General features: G+C 38.9%; 1 protein-coding gene across 1 annotated transcript in view; it reads right to left on the bottom strand.

Moving 5' to 3' along the window:
* Positions 1-7,006, bottom strand: part of LOC105620330 (putative transcription factor SOX-14) — a 23,016-nt gene that overhangs the window by 2,028 nt on the left and 13,982 nt on the right. The gene's annotated exons all lie outside the window — the stretch shown is intronic.

The following is a 7,006-nucleotide window of genomic DNA, read 5'->3' as shown; positions in this document are numbered from 1 at the left end:
GTGTGTGTGTGTGTGTGTGTGTGTGTGTGTGTGTGTGTGTGTGTGTGTGTGTGTGTGTGTGTGTGTGTGTGTGTGTGTGTGTGTGTGTGTGTGTGTGTGTGTGTGTGTGTGTGTGTGTGTGTGTGTGTGTGTGTGTGTGTGTGTGTGTGTGTGTGCGTGTGTGTGTGGAAAAAAAAGGCGAATGTACAGAATGAAGGTAAAACGAAGTGAGAGAGACATGACACCCGTAATAAAGCGAGCGGCTGCTCCCGTTTCGGCATAATTTCCGACATTACGCTACAAAGAAACAGACGCGACACGGAAAGGCTCCTCGTCGCTCCTTGTCACGGAATCGAGGCCCTGAGGTTCGGCCGTGCGTGCATGCGTGCACATGCACATGCGTGCGTGCCTGCGTATCGACACGTTATTCACAATTAGCCCGCAGCTGACGGAAGCGGGTGACCAAGGCCGAGTCCGAGAGACACACTCGCATCTCAACTCGCTACATGGTGGTGGCCTTCACGAGAACTTGACGGAGAGGCAAGCGATCGCGTGCGTGTACATCGCTCCGGGCTATATGCGCGTCGTCGTTCGCCGTGTGTACATATGCACGCGCGCGCGCGCGCACACGCAAACCACGCATACAAGCTCGATAGCTCCTGCGTGACAAACCGCATAAAGACCGTATCACGCTAATCGCTCACCGAATGCTCTCCGGTTCGCAATTGCGCCGCGTGCGCAGATTGGAAGAGCGAATTAAGTTTCGAAATCTCGATTCGTGGCAATTCCGATCTCGATTCTCGCCCGTTGCGTTGTCGCACATACAATGATTTCATCTGCGTTTGATTTTTTGACGTAAATTTTTTACGTAGAATTACGTAGAATACGACTTTAAGGAGGATATGTCAGAGATTTTTTTATTTGTAAGAATATACTGCGAAAAGCATCGAATTATATAATATAATTCTTATTCTCGACATTTTTATCAGTATAATAAATAATATTAGTTAACAAATTTAGTTAAAGATCTCAAAAGAATCTACACGAAAAGAACGGTTTTGTTTATAAATATTTAAAAATTTAGTTGGATACAGATCTAGAAACAATTTTATTTGGATCATCAAAATAATTATTTCGGACGCTCAAATTGATTGTTAGAATGTTAAAACTTTTTGCAGCAACGTCATCAACAGCGTTTAAGCAATGTATATAATTAATTTTATATAATCCTACTAAATTATTTCTAGATCTCTATATAGAAAAAATGGTTTTGCTGACGTATCTAAAAATTTCGATAGATAATTTTAAAATTAGAAATTTAAAAATAATTTTATTTGAGCTATTAATTAAAATAATTATATAAAATTCAAATTTTGCTAAAATGTTAAAACTTGTACTTTGCAGCACTGCTTAACATATTTGAAATTCCTATATAATTATTTTATAATTCAATAAAATTACTTTTAGATCTGTATCTTGCTAAATATTTAAGTACTTTAACAAAATCGTTCTTTCCGTATAGCTAAATTTTTACTGCATTATACTTCAGTAAAATCGCGTTTTTTCCTTGTAATTAAATATTATTATTATTTCTATTTCATTAAAGAGAATGAGGAAGCAAATCAGGAAAAGAAAACAAGAAGTACTTATGTTAATATTTTTCAACTGTTTAAAATTCTATTCTTAGATTTAAGATCTATTTTTAGATTAGATAATTTCATATCCATCACTGTTAGTTGAACAAGCAATTAAACTAATTGGAATGTTAGATAATTAGAATAATAGAAATATTTCATCTCCTTCTCATTTCGCGTATAGCTAAATGTTTGAAAAATACTCGACGCAATCGCGTCTCGTTCCATGTTGATTGAAAAACACTGATAGCGAACGCGATCAACATACGGAATGATGAACGGCATCGCTCTTCCGCGATCGTGATCGCCGGCGACGGTAAAGATAGAGATCCATAGATCAAGCGCGATTCGACGTGCGTTATCGCTGGGAAAGGAAGAGGAAGAAGAAAAGCCACGTGTATTGTCCTTTTCGGTCATCGCACACAACACCGACTGGCGAATCACGATTCTCGAGAAAGGAAAAGAGCGAACTCTCGTCGAGGGTCTGGTCGTGCGTAATAAGGCACAAACAGCCAGTGAGGTCCCTCGAACTCAAGGATCGCTCGTTGCTGACGCACAAACAACGAACGACAGACCGCTCTTGTAAATCACCTCGCCGCTTCCTAGTCGCGTGGCCGTGAAACACGGAATCGTCATTTGTACCGCGAAACGTGAGAAAGTTTCAAATGGATATCAGGCCATAAATATACCTCGCTGCTGTTTCATGGCCGACCCGGACGATTTCCGTCGCACTGGCGCTTCTCCGGATGCAGCTTTTAGTAACAGACATTTAGGTACATACGATGATACTTTCCGATGGAATAAGAAAGAACTTTCTAAAAACACTGAGGCAGTTTAACTCCTGACATGTAAATTGTGAAAGAATTGGAGATCTTTGATTTAAAAATTTTAATTGTTTACTCTAGAGGCTTTAAAATTTGTGATTTTATTATTTACTCTCTAAAAATGAATCAGTGACTTTAGTGTTACATTTGTAACTGATGTAATCATCAGCAAATATTTACTATTTTTTAGTAATAATACACTGATCCATTTTTAGAGACCGTAAAATTTTATACAGATTTTAGAAATATTCTAAAAAAAGATTTTGTTGCACTCAGAGAAATGTTTTGTATGACATGTGACTTAAAAAAATTTTCTTACCTTTTAATTTAAAAAGTTTATCGTTAATCAAAATTTTGTAATTAAAAAATAAGAAAGTTTTTGAAAATTAAATAGGTTAAAAATTTTGTTGTTCTAATAAAAATTTAATTATTCTAATCTAAATTTTAGGTTAAAACAGCAAAATTTTTAAGTTAAAAAAATAAGAAAATTTTTTTGTCACATATCATAAAAGTTTCTCGTGATGTAAAATATCTAGAAATTTAGCTAAATATAAATATGAAAATAACTTTACTGAATCATCAAAATAATTACGTGAAAACGTGAAAATCTCAAGCATGATGAGTAAAAATTTTGCCAAAAATTTTGACATTCTTAGTAATTAATTCGAGCGTACTACGTAATTATTTTGATGATCCAAGAAAATTATTTTCAGATCTGCAGTATTCAGGCTCAATTTTTATATTTTAATAAAATCATTCATTCCGCTTATGTAGAAATTTAGAAAGTTTCTAAATGTCTGTATAAAATCATATAACTATGAAACTTTATGATATACCTCCGACTTATATAATGATGTAACACGGATATCTTTGAACGATAAAAATAATATTCATCGCGATGCTTCGTTTACCTCGCTATCGCAATTATCCCAATTGATCGTATAAATATCTAGATGGTAATCTCTAATTGGTTAAATGGCCGATAACTATATGGCTGAACGGATCCGATCGTCTGATCGTCAAGGCTGATTATTTTGGCCCGATGAATTACACGTCGTCATTCGCCGAAATTCAGCTGTGTTTCTCGCGCTCGCGAGATCCGATTTATGTAACACCCGGTAGGGGGACCTGCGGCACGTCTCGCGGGATATCTGGCACAACACGTTGTATATATCGAGACGGCCCCCGATCGTTTTGACGAGCTACACGCTGCAAAAATGAGAGAGATATCGCCGACCAGGCGGCGCGCGATCGGCGTAATGGATTCTCTTCTCTCGAGAGGCCGCAACGACGCCAGGGCCAAACCCCGAGCCTTAATAAAACAAAAAGGAAAGCCTGTGTGCCGCCAAGGTGGAGGTGAAGTCGTTGCGCTGCCCCCCGGGGGCTCCCATACTACCATCACCAGCGGGGCCCGATAAATCATTATCCTCGCCGACCGGCTTTTACCTGCGACCCGTGAAAATCGCACGAACACGAAACCGCCAAATCGAGCGTGACCGTTGCTCGCGAAAGGATCAGCGTCGAAAGTATGGTTTCCAAGGGATGCGATGAGGTGGGTGGGGCCCCCGTGTATATTCGGATGAGGCTTATGTTATGTTAGAGACCCGCCATATGTTCCGCTCGCGCTACAAAAGCGGTGCCATTAGAGCAGATATCTGGTCGCTACGCTGGTATCTCGATAGATCGGAGAAAATAGTTTATGGATGGTTTTTACTAGCCTAAGCTTATATTGCCTGAAGTCTATTGCCTGCATCTTGCGTCTTAAGGACCCGGCGGCGCTCCTTGGAAATGCAATAAAAGCAATATACGCGTATCTGCAGTAAATAGCCGTTTATAGTATTGAAAAAATAATTTCTGTGCACATTTTTCAAGTAACGTATATAACCCTTCATTAGACGCATAAAATGTCCAAGATACTCGCTTTATAGATTCATTAAATGTAAAAACGCTATTTATGTCATTATATTTAATGCAAATTGTTTTACAACTTTAAAAAAAATTGCATTTATTTTTATCATAAAAGATGTATAGAATATTATATATCATATATCAATTTTCATTTAATTATAAATTATCAGACAATGAAATTGATATATGATACTGTGGTGTCAGAAACACACTTACAAGAATTGTTATATTAATTCTTCTTTTATAATTTAGGTTTTTTTATCCAGCCCAAGTTTTTTACTGTTCTAGACTTTCAAAAAGTGAAACATTAAGAATTATTTTTTTCAATATCTTTATTACATTAATATTTTAATTAAAACGTTTATTTAATAAAAATTGAAAGAGCAAAAATGAAGCTGAAATTTGAGAGTGAAATTTCGCTTATATCAAAACAAATAGAAAGTTTAAAGAAATCATGTGTAATGTAGAGCTAATATAATATGAATTACATCTCGAAGTGAAACACGCGTTGCAAAACAGTAAAAAAAAAATGAATATAGTATCTTTATATATGCAGGTCTTTTTTAAAAGATCGGTCATCGTTAGACTGCGCATGTAATCTTGAGCGAAACTCGAGTATCTTGCAAAATTCTAGCGTGAGTCCCGTGCAGGCTATTTATTGCGGTATCATAACGATATCAGGGAATAAATATATACCGGTTCTTGTGAAAGACTCGTGTGCTCTTTCCCTTCTCGTATCGGCTAATTTCCCAGACCGTCTCGGTCCGCAGACTATTCACGAAAGAGCGAACCTTGGCACACCGTTGATGCGCACAGGAGGCCCAAACACGCGTTACGCAATGCGTAATTATCGAAACACGAATGGTGGAAGGAGGCACCCGGACTTTTAGTCCGAGACACGAAGAAATCGCGCGAATACGAACGCCAAGGGCACCGCATTCTGATCTGCCCGCGATTTGCGTTGCTTATTAGACAGCGGTGTATGTTAATATCAGCTAACACTGTGTTTATTATACTTTCAGATGTCGACGGTCGACGTACCGGGATTTGCGCGGCGGAGATCGCTGGATGTAGGTTACGAAGAGGAGAGCCACGCGTTACCTTGCGTGCCACACCGCGTTGGACTTGCGATTCGATTCGCAATTTATATATATTCAGCGATTAGATCTCCCGTTAGACGCAAATTAGGAGGGTCGGTTGGGTTTTAGCAAGTAAAGGAATTCGAGATCATTTACCTCGAGAGCTTTTCTTCAAGAATTTGGAAATTTCTCTCGCAGGCTTGATTTAACATTTATACGTGAAAATAATATTTTTCTCAATAATAATTATTTTTAATATTTTGAAAATATTATTCTGCCCATTAAGTTCTTCCCATGTACATTTTCGCAAAAGTTTGAACACGCATCAATAAACATGTCACGATATTTCCGTTTAGCAAAAAAGCTATATAAGTTTTATTTTAATCTATCTATAATCTATAAATAATTATCTATAAATAAATATATTTAATTATCTATAATCTATTTTAATAATATCCCTTAACTGATCACGCACAGTTCCGCGGCTGCATCTACTCGGCGTTTTACATTTTACATAACATTTTAAATTAATGTTTGAAACAGCCAATTGACAGAAAACCATAGACACGAGAAATTCTCGACGACGTAAGATTTCAGCGCAGTGGCGAGAAAGACCCGACCCGGTCGATTGCCGGTATACACGAAATCGGTGTGCACATACGTATAAGTAACTTACATCGAGGAAAGATCAAGAATCAAACGCGGTAATGCGAGGGAAGGAGGAGAGAGGCGACGCGCGCGGCGTGTGCCCCGAAAGTAATTTCGTGACGCCCGGTCGTTATTTACGAGTGCTTCTCCCGCGCGCGCGAGCGCACGCTCGCCTCTCGGCGGTGCATAATTTCGTGGCGTGCAACAAAGTGGCCGGCTGCTGTTTCTGCGGTAAAACAACCGGCTCGCTTCCGTTGCTGCTGGAGCCTACACTCCCCTGTGCCCTCTCTCGCGCTGTTGCTGCCTGCTTCTCCGCCCGCTGAACCTCTGAGCCGATCTGATCGGTGCTCGACGCACGATGGCCGCGTTTTCTTCATGCAGCTGGCCTTGGCCAACCCAACGCTCTGTTCGCTACCGATTGGAACCTCCGTCGTTAACCCTCCTCGCGTATACCAACTCCCCTTGCAACTATCGCCTGCATTTGGAAGCCTGGAAAAATCACCCCTTCCTGCCTTTCTTCGCAGAATAGTTCCGCACCTGCATGCTCACGCGCTCTCGCGTTTGAAAACTACCACTGTACAAACAGCATTTTTGTAAATTGTTCTGTTTTTATTAAAGCTTGAAAACTGCTGCGAACAGAGTAACTTTTTCCTTAAGGCGAAAATGTGAAAATTTTTATTATGAAAGATAATGGAAAAATTTCTCGCTTTTCACTAAGAGATAAACCGCTGATCATAATTGCACCGATGCTATTGATTAAAACATATTGAGATATAATGCTAATATATATGTATATAACACACATACACACACACACACACACACACACACACACACACACACACACACACACACACACACACACACACACACACAAACTAAAACTAAACTAAAGTAAATAGTGACTAATTAACTTTAATTTTAAGTTCGCTAC

Source organism: Atta cephalotes (assembly GCF_000143395.1).
Source record: "Atta cephalotes unplaced genomic scaffold scaffold00025, whole genome shotgun sequence".
Taxonomy (NCBI): domain Eukaryota; kingdom Metazoa; phylum Arthropoda; class Insecta; order Hymenoptera; family Formicidae; genus Atta; species Atta cephalotes.
Note: the sequence above shows the minus strand (reverse complement) of the source record. Positions and strands in the feature narration are given on the sequence as shown.